Below are 16,007 nucleotides of genomic sequence, written 5' to 3'. Positions count from 1 at the left end.
ATACCACTATGCTAAATCAGCTGTTTCTTGAACTACAGGAAGACCAAAACTTAAATGGCTATCATTTAGTGAATTCAGTTCTCACCATAGCTCTCAACATCTTAGCACAAAACACCTGGATAAAACCAAGCCAATAATGGGGGAATAACAGCCCCCAAACATATTCATTGAATTCAGTTCTCAACATAGCTCTCAACCTCTTAGCACAAAAAACCTGGACAAAGCCAATAATGGAGGAATACAGCCCCAAAAATAGGGACAAGTTTCAAATATTGATCTTATAAACTTAGAAAATTGCTAGAATAAAAGGTTTTGTGTACCATGTATTTTCTGAACAATATGAAGTTGGAAATTCAAATGCCTGTCATTATTTAGTGAATTCAATCCTTTACTGATTACAAAAATCCAGAAAACCACAGATTTTATGAGGAACAGAACAGAACAAAAATATGAGGCAAAAATTTGGGCAGTTTTCACAAGTAGTGGTGGGTAGAGAATTCAGGCTCTTTCTACTTTGTATCCAAGGTACAGGGTTTGAGCCTGCGTAACTGTAGGTCACCAGTTATATTTAACTCTGGCATTTTACACACATAGACACACCTGTATATTTTCTTGTAGCTTTGTTCCTGGAGATGAATCCAGTTCCCTTCACTTGTAATACATAAACCATACAGATTCCCTAGCAGTGAAAGCCGAGAACCAATCAGTAACTATCCACATCACATACATGACTGCAGACGTGGCAGTCCGATCCCCTTCCACTGTCTGTGGTTGCAAACCACATAGACTTCTGGCATCTGTACACTGATGCCTTCTCTTTGTAATCTGGACTGGTTTAACAGCAGTCCAGATTTACAAATACCCAGAACTCAATGAGCACGCATGCACAGTTCAAGTTAAAGACTGGTTTAGCAGCAGTCCGGATTTACAGAAATCCGGAACTTGCTGGCTGAGCATGCATGCTCAGTTCAAGTTCTGTGATTTTAACAGCAAGTCAGTTGGATTCGCACCAGTATACTAATCATTTAATTTTTTTTATTTTTCTTTCTTTTTACAGCTGGGGGGGGCTGCAGTCTTGCAGTCCGATAGCATGAGCTGCCCCGATACTTCCTCTTTACAGTATCCACACATTGTGCCAAACCTAGTTAATATTGCACCTCACCTTTATTTCAAATATAGACTGATTGATTGCATTTCAACTCAAAACAAAACAAAATTAAGTTTAATAATCCCCTCCAAAACATATGTATAATTCCCCAATTTACTAAAATCCTTGTAGGAGAAAATATATACCCTAATCCTGGCGCCACATGTCACAGTTAACATAAACATAATTATCTCCCACACAGTTCTCTAACCCAACAACAGCCAATCCCCAGCCCTGGTGATCTCATTTTTGCTGCAATAAACATCAGAAGTAAAAGAAGTAAAACTGCTGAATTACATGCCTGGATTATCCAACATAAGCCTGAAGTTCTCACTGTAATTGAAACTTGGCTTAAACCCAGCACAAATTACTACAAAATTGTACCTCCTGGCTATAATATCATCTGTAATGACTGTATAAAGAGGAAAGGTGGTGGTATTGCTTTAATATTTCACAATACCTGCCACATTTCCCCTTATAGCAAACAAATATCACAATTCAGTTCAGCAGAGCTTTTCATTGCTTTCCTCAAAATTAACAATTATAAAGAAATATGTAAGACTGTCCTTTATATCCATCCTTGAAACAATACAGCTATACTGAAAGATATCCCACATTGACTATCAATAGCATTTCCACAACAAAAATACTACTAGGTGATGTGAATGTCAGTTGGTTGGACATAAAATAAACTCCCCTACATCTAGCATAAACTTATATGGTTTCATAATACTAATTAATAGCTCCACACATTATAGCAAGACATCAAATTTCCTATTAGACTGGATCCTGATATCAGACCCCAGCAAATATGCCACCATGGGTACAATGTCAAACTCTCTTAGTAATACAATGATTAAAGTCACTTCTCATAGCAAATTATTTGGGGTGATAGTGGATGGTAATCTTACGTTTGACCTGCATATACAAAATTGCATAAGAATGCAGAGCCAACAACATTTTCACTGATGCAACTAAAACTACACTTGCTACTACTTATCTCCTTCCCACACTACTTTACGGTGTTTCCATCCTTACTAACCTCCAGGCTTCACAAAAATTAAAACTTGAATGATGATATAACAAAGTTGCTAAATTTGCAGCACATACCCATTTCAAAACCCATCACTGTATAGCACTAAATAACCTAAATTGGTTAGAACTGCCTCATCAACTAATATATACAGAGCTTCTTACCACCTATAAAATTATCCAGCATATATCTCTCTGTTCAGCACTAAAAAACATTCTACACAACTATGTTCCCAGCCAAACATTGCGATCCAGTGACCAAAAAGTCATGTCTGTCTACAAACCTCTCAAATCTGCTGGGCATTGTCTGTACTTGTACCTAGTTGCTAAGGCCTAGAACTCCTTACCTGTATATCAGGTCGATATCCTCCCTCCCATATTTCAAAAAACACTCTGAAAGACTTCCTATCTAAAGTCTGGCTCTGCTCTTACTCAAAACCAGGATAACCTATATCGCTGAATGTGAACAAGTACATGTTCATTCCTTATAACTTCTTACTCTCCCTTATTCGCTTATTTCCTTACTTCTATCACATTCTCTTCCCTGACTTTCTCACTAAATACACCATAAGTCTGTTTTTCTCCCCACTTCATATTGCAATTCCTGTTTGTTCTAAACAGTTACCTTTAATCTATCTACAAACTGTCTAAAACGTCTTTAAATATTAAATGATAGTCATATAACTTGTATCAATTCTTAACCAACGTTTTTATAATATGTCTAATTTGTTACAATTATTTTAACCACAGATGTTTATGTTTTACCTTTGAATATTGTAAAATTGTTCTTAAAATGTTTTGTAATAATTTGGAGCTTTTATTAGAGGGTCTCCACTAAAAATGGCCTTCTACCCAGTCAGACTTTCCTGGTAATCAAATATAAATAAATAAATTGAAGATAAAAGTCCATTAGCACTGAAATTGTCTTTAGCAATAAATGAGTGCTTGTTCCAGTGGCAAACTCCCATATTACATTGGAACAAGATATGTTGTTAGTCAATATCTCGTCCATTATCATAATCTGATCCATTTACCCCCTACTTGTACTTCCATTTAGTCATCTTATACTTGTAACAAAACAAACAGCACAACAATGTTTATCATCAGCAGTAATTCTGTGATGTTATTGGTCATCCATTCTTTAACTTCATTCATGACCTCTCATTCATTCTTTACAAATGTTGCATTGTTTATGCAAATGTCATCTTCTAGTTTATCTGTGCAGTTGCTCAGTTGCATGCATCACCCTCATGTCCACGCAGCACCATGACATGACAGAAGGAGATATCCTTTCTCCAAAACAAATATCGATTTTCTTTACCAGCATCCCTTTTATGGTCAATAAGGCACTCTAAGCACAAATGGCATTAAGACTAATGGATGTCCCATTTTCCCAGTTTCCATTTTCCTTTTTCCTGTCCATATCCATCCATTATGTGCCGTACTCTCAACCCATTTATTTATCATTAGTTTCACTTGTCGTACTGCAGGTTACAAAATGTAGCACTTACTATTCAACTTTACTAAAAGTTTCTATGTCTTCCAGATTTAAATTCTTTGTATAAGCATGATTAAACTGCAAAAATCAGTAACCCACAACAACTTTTATTGACTTAGTAAGTCCTTTCATCATAGAACTAAGTCTTCTTCATGAAGGAGTTTTACCTCAAAGATGAAAGGGCTTACCAAGTCAATAAAAGTTGTGTGTCAGTGATTTTTGCAGTTTTATCATTGGACAAACAATGATTTTTACTGTGTTATTGGGTGACTTGTTTTCATTCTTTTATGCCAGCATATCAGCTGAACCATCCTTCTATCTCTCACTATATGCATCTTTTGCCTTTTTCTTTATGAGTGTATTTAGCAAGGTATCATATCTATAAATATTTAACATTATTATTTCAAAGAGTTTTTAATAAGTTACTTGATAATCCTGAACAGTAAATGATAAACAGTGATTATATATATGATTGCCATATGAGACAAAAATGTACATTTTGCCATTTCAAGAATATTCTTTTATAAATAATCATTCTTATTCAACAATTCATTGAAGAAAAATATAAACTTAATCTGGGTTAAACATGTTATAACCAAACACTTTGACTAATTTCACAATATATATTACATACTCTTAGATTTATATTCATTCCCAAAATATAAAACCTATCATTGTTATGTGTTTATTGATTCTGCCTACTCCTGATAATAATAATAATAATATAATATACAATCATTAACAAATTATAAATGATAAATTCCAGATGCGGAGGAGAGAACACAGCTCAGGAGGAATATTCAAAAACTCGAGACGTCCAACGTACTTAAAAACACAGTGTTTATTCGAGTAAGCGCTTTCACCTACTTGGCTTCTTCAGACTCATGTATAAACGTACAAACAACATTCCCAGTGCTTTAATACACATAATAGGCGGGAAATGCTAATCATTAGCTCCACCCAAAGCAGTTAATAATTAAATCAACATTTATACAGGCAAAGCTCTATAAAAAAGCTCTGTAAGAGAGATCACCAAACAACTAAAAACCTCATTGAAACGCATATACATGACATAAAGGCAAATCATCACAACTGAACATATAAAAGAGTTAAAAGAGTTAAAAACATTAAGAATGATATATAATATAGTATAATGTCTAGTATAGCTATCACATTGACTGGCCATAAATAAAGATGATGAATTTTTAAAATATGTTCTATTCAATTTAATGTCATAAATAAATAGCATCTAAGTCTATAACTAACTAAAAACATAAGACTCATATACCTGTTAATGTGCTTTACGCCTTCTCATTCTTAAGAATGGTTTGACAGATAGTTTGGCATTCAGTCCTGGAGGTGCATCTGATCTGAACTTCATAATCCACATGTTCTCTCTAGCTTCAGTATGTGTTCTAATGTCTCCTCCTCTGACGTTTACATGCATCTGTTCTAAAATCCTGAAACTAAAGGTATGTGTAGGGTCAGATTCAAGGACATGTTTCGCAAGTGCATTACTTCTATGTTGCATTCTTATGGCATAAAGATGTTCTCGTATGCGATCTTTTAAATGTCTATTTGTCTTTCCAATATAGAAAGAAAAGCACTTTTGACAGGTAGCAATATATACAACATTAATAGATAAACAATTCCCATTAGCTTTCAAGTAGTAGGTACGTTGACTAACTGGATGGACAAATGTAACCTCATTATTAATATAAGAACAATAGTTACAATTACCACAAACGTGAGTGCCTCCAGAATTGTCTAAAATTGCAGCCTTAGGTGTTTTCCTTTCACATAAAATCTTCTTGAGGCTTTTCTTATTTTTATATCTAAAATGTGGAGACTCACCTAACCTCGCCCTAACCTGTGTATCAACAGTTAGGACATTCCAGTGGGCTTTGACCACATCTTTGATTCTCCACGCATCACTGGTGTAAAACATAGTAAATGCTTCTTTGTGAAAGATAGGTATATTTGCTTGAGATGATTCCTCAGTAACTAGCCTCCTATCTGAAAAATAAGGGGCTGCTGTACCAGGTCTGGATTCATGGACACTCTCAAACCCCTTCACAATCTCTTTGTCCTTATAACAACGTTGGGACAGACGATGGTGCAAGTCATCTAGGTCTTGTTCATAACCTATGGTGGTGGGATTGTACCTAGAGGCCCTCATTGCCTGTCCCTTGACAACGTTTTTATAAACATATTGGGGATGCATGCTATGGCGATGCAGGAGTGTGTTGATATGGCATGGCTTCCTAAAGACGCCAGTGTTAACCAACCCATTAGGTAGCTTCTCAACATACACATCAAGAAAAGTGATTTTGGTTGTAGAAACCTCATAACTAAACTTAATATAAGCTGTGATATTGTTCAAATGGTCAATGAATTCATGAAGTACATTTGTGGAACCTCTCCAAATAAAGAAGAGGTCATCTACAAAACGTCTGTAGAACACTGTGTGTTCTATAAATGCAGGTAATTCATACATATATGTGATCTCCCATTCAGCCATAAATAGGTTGGCGTAGCTATTGGCACACGGTGCCCATAGCTACGCCATCCCTCTGCAAAAACAGTTGCCTTCAAAGCAAAAATATTATTGTGCAAAACCACTTCTAACAGAGAAATAAGTAACATGATCTTAGATTCAGACATCTCAGAAACCCTTTTCAGATGTTTAGTCAAAAACTCAATACCCACCAAGTTGGGGATAACTGTAAATAAGGATTTTACATCCATTGTTACAAAAGTTAATTCTGTTATGTCTGTTACATCTTTCAAACAATCATACAGATCAACCAAAACTGTTTTGTGTCCTTCAGGATAAATCTATTCATATCTACGATTGGTCTCAGGTTGGACTCTATAAATATTGAAGAGGGTTCAGTGATCCATCCCCTGCCTGCAACTATTGGTCGCAGGGGAGGATCTACCATATTTTTGTGTATTTTGGGAAGTCCACTGATCGATGGAATCAGTGGTGATTGAACATCAAGAAAAAAGAAAAGTTTATTGTCTATGATGTGGCTATTCAAAAGTCCCAGTAGAAAAGAATGTACCCTATGGGAAAATATCCTCACAAGATCTATATCTAGTGGCTGGTAAAACTGTGTATCACCAAGCATGTGTAGCATCCTATTGACATAATCATCAGTTCCCATAACTACAATGCCCCCTCCTTTGTCAGCCGGTCTAATACATAGAGAGACATCATTGGAAAGATCCTTCAGGGCCTTATTCTCTCTATACGTTAGATTATATTTGGTGGATGTATGGGGATGATCACAATCCCTCATCTTATATAGGTCATCTTCAACAAGTTTGCTGAAAGCTGATAGTAAGGGATGTAATGGTGGAGTAAAAACGCTAGGGCGGTGAAAATGTATATGGGAAGGTTGTGTATGTGGAGAGTGGTCACCAACTTCATTGAAATGTAACTTCAGAGATAGATTACGTATATATAACTTAAAATCTCTAATCGTCTCTTCAAACACACTACGTGTGGTGGGTATAAAAGATAAACCCTTAGATAATACAGATATCTCTTCACTAGTTAAAACACGTGGGGAAAGGTTGAAAACTAAGTTTTCCCCTTCCCTTTGCTTTCCCACATCTTCTTGATATTCTTGTTCAATGGTTGTTTGAAAGACAGCTTCCGCTTCTGTCGCCCCCTGCTCAAAGATCTCGCCCTGCCTCCCTTGTGATCTTCTCTGATCGGAAAAGGGTGTCTAAGATTAAATGTGGGGGCATTGCTAGAGCGGGAAGTACCAACATCTTCTTGTAAGTTAGATGTTGGTTGCATAAATACATTAGTCTTACTTCTAACAACAGGTTGTGAATTACAAACTGTACTTATATTGCTATCTAATTCATGTGTCACAATAATAACATCAGAAGTGCAGACACTATCATTATTATTGGGAGAAACATTGCTGTTTATGTTAGAAGCAGGACAATTGGAAGATTCCATCAATTGTTTATGTGCTGGTTCTTTCTCTCGAACTAGGTCCTGCTGTATAACATCATTCACCTCTCTATAAACAACCTCCGTTAGTTGAGTGCGAGATGAAGACTGGTTATTCACTAACTGAATACTGTTAGCTTGAACTCTGTCCTTAGCTGCATCAATATGTAAATTGTCAATAGTAGTATTAGTAGTGTTCATTGTCTGTGGCCAAGTGAAAATATGGCCCAATTTGAAGTCAGTTATGTCTCATTGTAACTTATGTCGCTTCTGTGAAAGAAGCTTTCTTTCATACTGATTGACATTGTCCAACAAACTGTTAAAATTATCTTCTAATGCCGATGCTGGAAAACGCTCGTATAGCAACTTTTGCTGATCAAAAATCTACGATCTAAGCGATTCTTCCATTGGAAGAAAAAAGTTATTCAATAGCTGCATATATTTACAACTAACCTCTAAATTCAGCTGCTGCCACTGGTATAATAGTTTGGGATATATGGTGCCGGTCGTTGGCATCTTCAGAACGCGCAAGCCCCTCGGGATGATGCGTCTCTGTAGGCAAACATCAAAATGCTGGCGTTGTGACTGTAAGCATTTCAGCTTTAGAAAATCAGCTTCGATTTTATTCAGAGCTGTACGCAGCTCTTCTCTAGTATAGGTAGCCTCCGATACCTCCATATCATCGCCATTGTCCTCATAGAGTGCTAATGGATTAGCACGTTCACGTAAGCAAGCGTTAAAATGTTCTGCTATTGGTATAGCTTGAACCGAGCTCCTCATTGGGTCTTTCATAGTGTACGGCAATTCCACTTGATCAGGTACTCCTTCCGCCATGTCTCCACTGGTAGAACTTAATAAATGTTATAACACAAGGAAAAATACTAAACGTGGAGTAAACTCTCCTCCTAGTGCATCCAATATAAAGTAAAAAATAATGATAAATTCCAGATGCGGAGGAGAGAACACAGCTCAGGAGGAATATTCAAAAACTCGAGACGTCCAACGTACTTAAAAACACAGTGTTTATTCGAGTAAGCGCTTTCACCTACTTGGCTTCTTCAGACTCATGTATAAACGTACAAACAACATTCCCAGTGCTTTAATACACATAATAGGCGGGAAATGCTAATCATTAGCTCCACCCAAAGCAGTTAATAATTAAATCAACATTTATACAGGCAAAGCTCTATAAAAAAGCTCTGTAAGAGAGATCACCAAACAACTAAAAACCTCATTGAAACGCATATATATGACATAAAGGCAAATCATCACAACTGAACATATAAAAGAGTTAAAAAGAGTTAAAAACATTAAGAATGATATATAATATAGTATAATGTCTAGTATAGCTATCACATTGACTGGCCATAAATAAAGATGATGAATTTTTTTAAAATATGTTCTATTCAATTTAATGTCATAAATAAATAGCATCTAAGTCTATAACTAACTAAAAACATAAGACTCATATACCTGTTAATGTGCTTACGCCTTCTCATTATTATAAATGCTTGAAAGAGACAGTGGTATGTTTTCAAACTTTACAGGAACTATAAAATCTCATCAACTAAATTACCAAAATACTTCTAAATATAAATAGTTATTATGCATGTCAATACCATGCAAAAAAAAGACTTTAAATGTCATCATTATCAGAGTAATCTTTTAAATAATCTTTCTTAGTTGTTCAGACATCAGTTTTAAAAACAATTGTAAGTATAACGCAGGCTTGACCATACAACCTAATTATTATATATAAAGAAAATGTATTTTTAAAGACAAAAGTTAACTTCACCAAATTCTTTTCAAACAAATACAATGGCTAATTCCACCATGCACTATTAAATTTTAGTTATTCATTCAAAAGCACAAAATATAACATTCTCATGTACATATTGTTTTTGTCTACTTCTTGAAGAATTAGTAATATATCATACTTAGTAAACATTACTAACTTTAAAAAGTATATATTTTCAATCTTTTCATGTGCTATCAAATAAATAAATAAACTCGAGATATTGTTTTTTCATTGATAAGCAACCTTCTCTAGTTTCATATGAGCTTCTCCATGTAACTGTATGCCCTTCATATTATTTTGCATCTGTATTTATTTTATCTTCATCTCAAGTCATACAACAAAATTATATATCTCCAGACTTTGCACATGCTACCAGAGTAATAAATTAAAGAAACATTACTTCATATAGGAAATATGGCGTGTCATATTATTTTGCATATACATCTGTTTAACATGCATCTCAAATCATTACTAATACTTCTTAAAACGTACTTACCATGCAGTCACAACCTTAAGTAAAAGAAAAATACAAAAAATTGTAATATCCATTCAGACTTTGCATGGATCTTCAAAACAGTCTATTCAGACATACTAATTTAATCTTGTCTTTTTTCCATCAGCTCTAATATGCAATTTTGTAACAAAGTTTTCCTCAGTCCTCTGGTCACCCATATTCCTTCTGTTAATAAATTTACAAGACTCATTTTAACATGTCCAAATATTTTGATCCTAGATATGCACACTTCAATCATGTTATTTTCTCAATTGAGCCTAACTTACTTCCTATTCATCTTTAGTCTTTATTAAGGTATCCCAAATATCTTACTTTTACAATATGATTATCTTTTTCCTTCATGCACATTTGGACCAAGTATAGAATGGACCTCTTAGTTTGTTGAGTAGCCTTTCTTGGATCAACAAAAGTCATCATTTCCTTCTTTGGATCATCAAAAGTCATCATTTAACCATTCCAGTAGAATTTTCTCTATGTAGTTGGGAAAGATAATTTAAACTTCTGTTTTTCTCTTTTAAACTCTCAAATCATATGTGTAAAACACATTTCTGAATAATTTTGATGTACACACACAGGTCAACCTGTACTAGTCAATCTTTGTCCTAGTTGCCAAAATTGTTATAGTACTTGCTAATTTTTTCATGACATGTGAAAACCACCATAATTGGTCTTCCTTTTCCATACTTCAGCTCATTCTCTGACAACTCCATTTCACCAATTTGAAAACTAATGATTCTTTGGCAAAGTATGTCCAGTCTGTCATCTTGTTTTTAACAAAGTCTAGTAAATCCAGCTTCAGCCTCATGCAACACCTTACTCATGTGTACCAATCCTAATCCTATGCCTGCCTTTGTGATCTATATTTCTTAAATGCATTATGTTCCAGCCATTTCTACTCCCATGAAATGTCTTCCTTTGGCCAGCTGTACAGGGGTGCCAGGCGCTGTACTAAGCTTGGGAGTGAATGCTTCATTCCAAGGAATGCTAGTAAATTGTTGACATAAATATTTTTTGAGGGGAAATGCATCATAAACTGCTTTCACCTTCTTAGCCATGGTTTATTCTTTTTTGTCTATCAGATGTCCCAAATATTCACTCTGTGTCTTGCTAAATTTAAATTCACATTTTAATTTTTGGACTCCATTAGTACTATTTGATCTTTGCAGTACTTTTTGAAAGCTGCTTAAAAGCTTAAGCTTTGTCATTCTCAGTGACTAGTAAATCAGCCCGATACATCAATTCATTCAGATTATTAACAGATTCTAAATTATTTTAATAATTATTGCATTTATAATTATTTATTTTAAATTATTCTTTAGGAAATTAAATTAACATAACTTACGCAAAAGGCCAATGTGTCATACAAATAAAGTCATTTTGCGTATTAACAATTAACTATACATTAGAATCCAATTAAACAACACTTATCAAAAAGTAAAGATGAAATCAGTCTAGGAAACTCAGGTTTACCACTCAGGATTGCCACTGACTCTTCCACTATAGGCATTGGATATATTTCTGTAGTAGTAACCCTCTTTATGGTCAGCTTACAGTTACCACACACAAGGAGCGAACTCTCTCTCCTTACAACTAGAGCAATTTGCACAGACCATTCGATGTGCTTCACTGGACTAATAATTTTAGAATTTTCTTTTCATTCTAGGTCTTTAGAACTGCCCTCATTTACTGTAAATAGCAAAGACTGACTCATACAGAACCGCGGAGAAACATTTGGATTTACCAATATTTCAGATTTCGCACTGTGCGGTATGCTTAGTTCCTCTTACCTCTAGACTTTAATTCATTCAACACACTTGGACAGGATTTTTTTACTTCCAGTCAGACTTTCTTTACTTCCAGTTTAACACCTGTTTAGGAAGGACCATCTAATGTACCACAATTAATGGCAACTGTTCCTTCTGCTGTTTATAGCACATTATAGCCATTAACCAGGGCAGTTTCTGTAGACTTTGTCCAGTCTATGCTTTTAGTTTAACTACTGCAACTTGCAGCACATTTTGGAAATCTTGCCTGAAAAATTTTTTCAGGTATATTCAAAACTGTTGCCTAAGATTACTCTTAATTTTATATCTATATCTATATATATATATATATATTTTGGTCAGGAATAAACAAACTACTCCATCCAGGCAACACCAAAACACCTACCCCAGCTAGCTTAGCACAAACACAACCTAACATAATAGCCGACACTTTCAACAACTTCTTCTCTGAAACTGTCATCTCTCTTGCAAGCACCATGACTCCCCCCCCATCCCTCCAAATTACCCCCACTCAAAACAGTACCCACACGCTAAAGTTTAATACCGTATCAACAACCTACATACGTAAACTACTATCGAAACTCAAACCTTGCACCCCCTCTGCTGACAAACTACCAGCCGAATATCTACAACTAGCTGCAACTGAAATAGCCTACCCAGTCTCCATCTTAATAAACAGAACTATAACTGAATCCAAAATCCCATCCTGCTGGAAAATCTCTCATATTATTCCCCTCCATAAAGGAGGAAACTCCAATGAACTCTCCAATTTTCGACCTATTGCCCTTCTATCTCCTCTATCCAAAATAATGGAACGCTGCATTCACCATCAACTTCTACATTATCTCTTGAATAACAACTTGCTTGTGGACTCTCAACATGGTTTTAGACCACACCACAGTACCTCTACCGCCCTTCTCTCCTTCACTGACACTATCAATAAAAACCGCAATAACAACCTGTTCTCCTCTGCACTATTCTTGGACCTCTCAAAAGCATTTGATATGGTCAACCATCAACTTCTCCTTGATACCTTAAAATCCCTCTCACTGGATTCACAAGCTTTACAATGGTTCAACTCATACTTGACTAATAGAAAACAAGCTGTCCTCTGGGACAGCCATCTATCCTCTCAACTCCCAGTTACTATTGGCGTTCCACAAGGATCCATCCTAGGTCCCCTACTTTTCTCAATTTTCATAAATAACCTGCCCACTTCCCTCCCTACATCCACTTGTATACAGTATGCAGATGATTCCACTCTCATCTGCTCTGCCTCTTCCCCAGCAGAACTCCACTCTGCTACCCAATTGGTCTTCACTGCAGCAGAAAAATGGTTTCAACACATCTGTCTCCTCCTAAATCCCAAAAAACAAAACTACTACTCTTCACCCCAACCTTTAAATCCACCCCAATTACTTTTTCCATTGCATCCTGTAATGGCACTATCATCAAACCTGACTATTGCACCAAACTGCTGGGTGTCACCATAGATAATCAGCTAAATTTTGACCATCACATTGATTTAACTATCAAGACAGTCAATAAAAAAATTGGTGCCTTGTACAGACTTAAGCCCTTTCTTACAGCTACTTCCCGAGTGGCTCTAGCCCAAACTCACCTTATTTCTACATTACTGTATGCCTCTCCTTCCTTTATCAACATATCTAAAGCTAATCTGAAAAAACTAAATAATGCCTACCACAGTATAGCCAGATTTGCCACTGGCTCTCCATTCCAAACTCATCACTGTTATAACTTAAAGAAACTAAACTGGCTTGAACTCCCAAACCTAATACTCCTACAACAACTGATCATCACTTTTAAAATTCTACATTACCCCTCCAACACACCCATACTAAACAAAATCATCACTCCTTATAAAAATCTCACTACACTCAGATCAGCCAACAAGCTCCTAGTTACCACAATAAAATCTCATAATAAATCTGGGGATTCCCTATTTGCAAACACTATCGGTTCTTACTGGAATAAACTCCCAGCAGAGCTGACCTCCCTAGCCTCATGTCACCTTTTCAAAAAACAAATGAAAACTCACCTATTAATTCATTGGCTATGTCCGTGCTCCAATCCCGACTGAACTCAAATACCTTATTACTCACTCTACTATGCTCCTGAGTACTTTTGCTCCCCTGTACTAACCTTAACTGACTTCCACAGCCACCTTTTCCGTACCATCACTCTTTTTCAAATTTCTGTTTGCATCCCCCTCTGACTTTCTGTTTTTTCTGTCTCTTGCTCATTTTAGCTGAGCTCCTATTATACTGCTACATTTACATTTCATCAATATCTTTACCTCCTCCTCTCCTTCTACAACTGGCTATTCCCTTGACCTACTTAGTCCGTAATACTTGTACCTAATAATTACTGTACTTTTCCTCTTTCAGTTTACTTTATTTTCTCCCTTTTCCTTAACAATAACTACATTTACTACCCTGTTTCTCTAGCAACCTGCATACTTTACACTGTATAATACTTGTTTCTCTAGCAACCTGCATACTTAACATTGTATAATATTTAAGTTTAGCAATACCTGTTTTTGCTGTCACGACCAGTTACTACTGATATTTTTTTAACTTTATTTTGTAGTATCTAAGACTTGAGCTTATTCTCCTCATCCCCTTGTCTGAACTTTGTTTGTCATTTATTTAGACTAGTCCATGAAAACCATATATGTAATTGTTTTTCACCTGAGTACATTATGTTATTTGTTTGTTTGTTTTTATTTAGTTACTTCCTAATCTGTAGTGTCTTAGTCTGATAGTGGAGCTTTTCTCCTCGGGCCTCTGCTGAAAATGGACATGTATCCAGCCAGACTAGCCCGGTTAACAAATGTAAAATAAATAAATAAATAAATAAATAATATATATATATATATATATATATATACATATATATATACATATATATATATATATATATATGTACCACTGAAAAAACAGATGTAGTACTCTTTTTTTCTTTATTGGGTAACACAAAAAACATTGGGGATTCCATTTATTTCACCATAAGATCACTATTGCAGTAGCCTAAGCTATATGGGTTATATCCTGCTATCCTGGCACTTTCTTCATGTCCAGATCACTGAACAGCTCAAGGAGCTTGGTATAAAGTAATTGTCAGTGCCAAATCTTCACAATTTTCTTGCCATTGAATTGTGTTCTTCCTACACACATTGAGTGATCTAGGCTTACATAGCACTTTTTTAAGGCTGGGCAGATAATTATCCCTTCCATTTTATCATTTTTTCTGAGGATATTTCATATGTTCTGTCATTTTTTTTTGTTAGAGGCTAGGGAAGATATTTTTGAGGTTATCACTAAAGTAGTTTAACTCATTATTTAGTCAATGTTTCTTGTTGAGGAATACCTTCCAAATTAACATTTTTATATAAAAAGTGTGCTTTTCTGCCAAAACTTGCACATAGGGACTAGAGTTAATGATTTTGATGGTTGTCACTTAACTTTCTACTTCAAAGCCTAACTATTTAGTCAGGAGATAGGACCAACTCACCAGGCTTCTGCTAACCACCTGTTAGATACCCTTCTTGATAGAGACATGTACCTGGCTCACTTCTCTGAAGTTCCTCTCTCACTGGTTTGCAATAAGAAGACAGTTGTACTGGAGACTGTGGTTTTCAATATGGCTTCCCTTTGCCTCACCCACTAATGATAACTCTGCTGTGGTTTCTGTAGTATAGCTCATTAGGAAGCCACTCAGACTGAGAGGTGGATATGTCCATTGTGGCTATTCGGTTGTCCTATTCTTGGCATCAGAGAAGGGAACTGACCTGGTTCTTTCACAAAACCACTCTGATGAACTTGTGTAAAGGAATATACTTCAGGTTACTTTTCTTAGTCAGGACTCAAAATGGCAGATATTGGTCATTCCAAAAGCTGATCTGAGGATCATGAATTCTGTGGAAACGTCATTCTTCTGGGTGCTCTTCTTAAGGAAAGTCTCCAAGAAAAAGAAAACAAAAAATTAGGAATATTTCTTCAAGTAGGGTTGACAAAGAGGATTGGCTGGGTTTTGCTAAAAGTTTATTGAAAGCCTTTCAGTTTTTACTGTCATCTCTACAAAGAAAAATCATTTTTTCACTGTCAGATTCTGATTCTTTTTTCTGAGGGACAGGCATTAGAATGTTTTCTCAAGTTTCTACTTCACAGAATGCAGAATCTAATTCTGAGGAAACTTTTTCTTCAGATTCCCCATCTGAAGAGTTATCTTTTTGTGATAC

At 35.6% G+C, this 16,007-nt stretch overlaps 1 protein-coding gene across 1 annotated transcript in view; it reads left to right on the top strand.

The window, feature by feature from the left end:
* BMERB1 (bMERB domain containing 1) overlaps window positions 1-16,007 on the top strand; it is a 1,463,618-nt gene that overhangs the window by 953,665 nt on the left and 493,946 nt on the right. The window lies entirely within an intron of this gene.

This window comes from Protopterus annectens, chromosome 12.part0, assembly GCF_019279795.1.
Source record: "Protopterus annectens isolate FY-2018-M chromosome 12.part0, PAN1.0, whole genome shotgun sequence".
NCBI lineage: Eukaryota > Metazoa > Chordata > Ceratodontiformes > Protopteridae > Protopterus > Protopterus annectens.
Note: the sequence above shows the minus strand (reverse complement) of the source record. Positions and strands in the feature narration are given on the sequence as shown.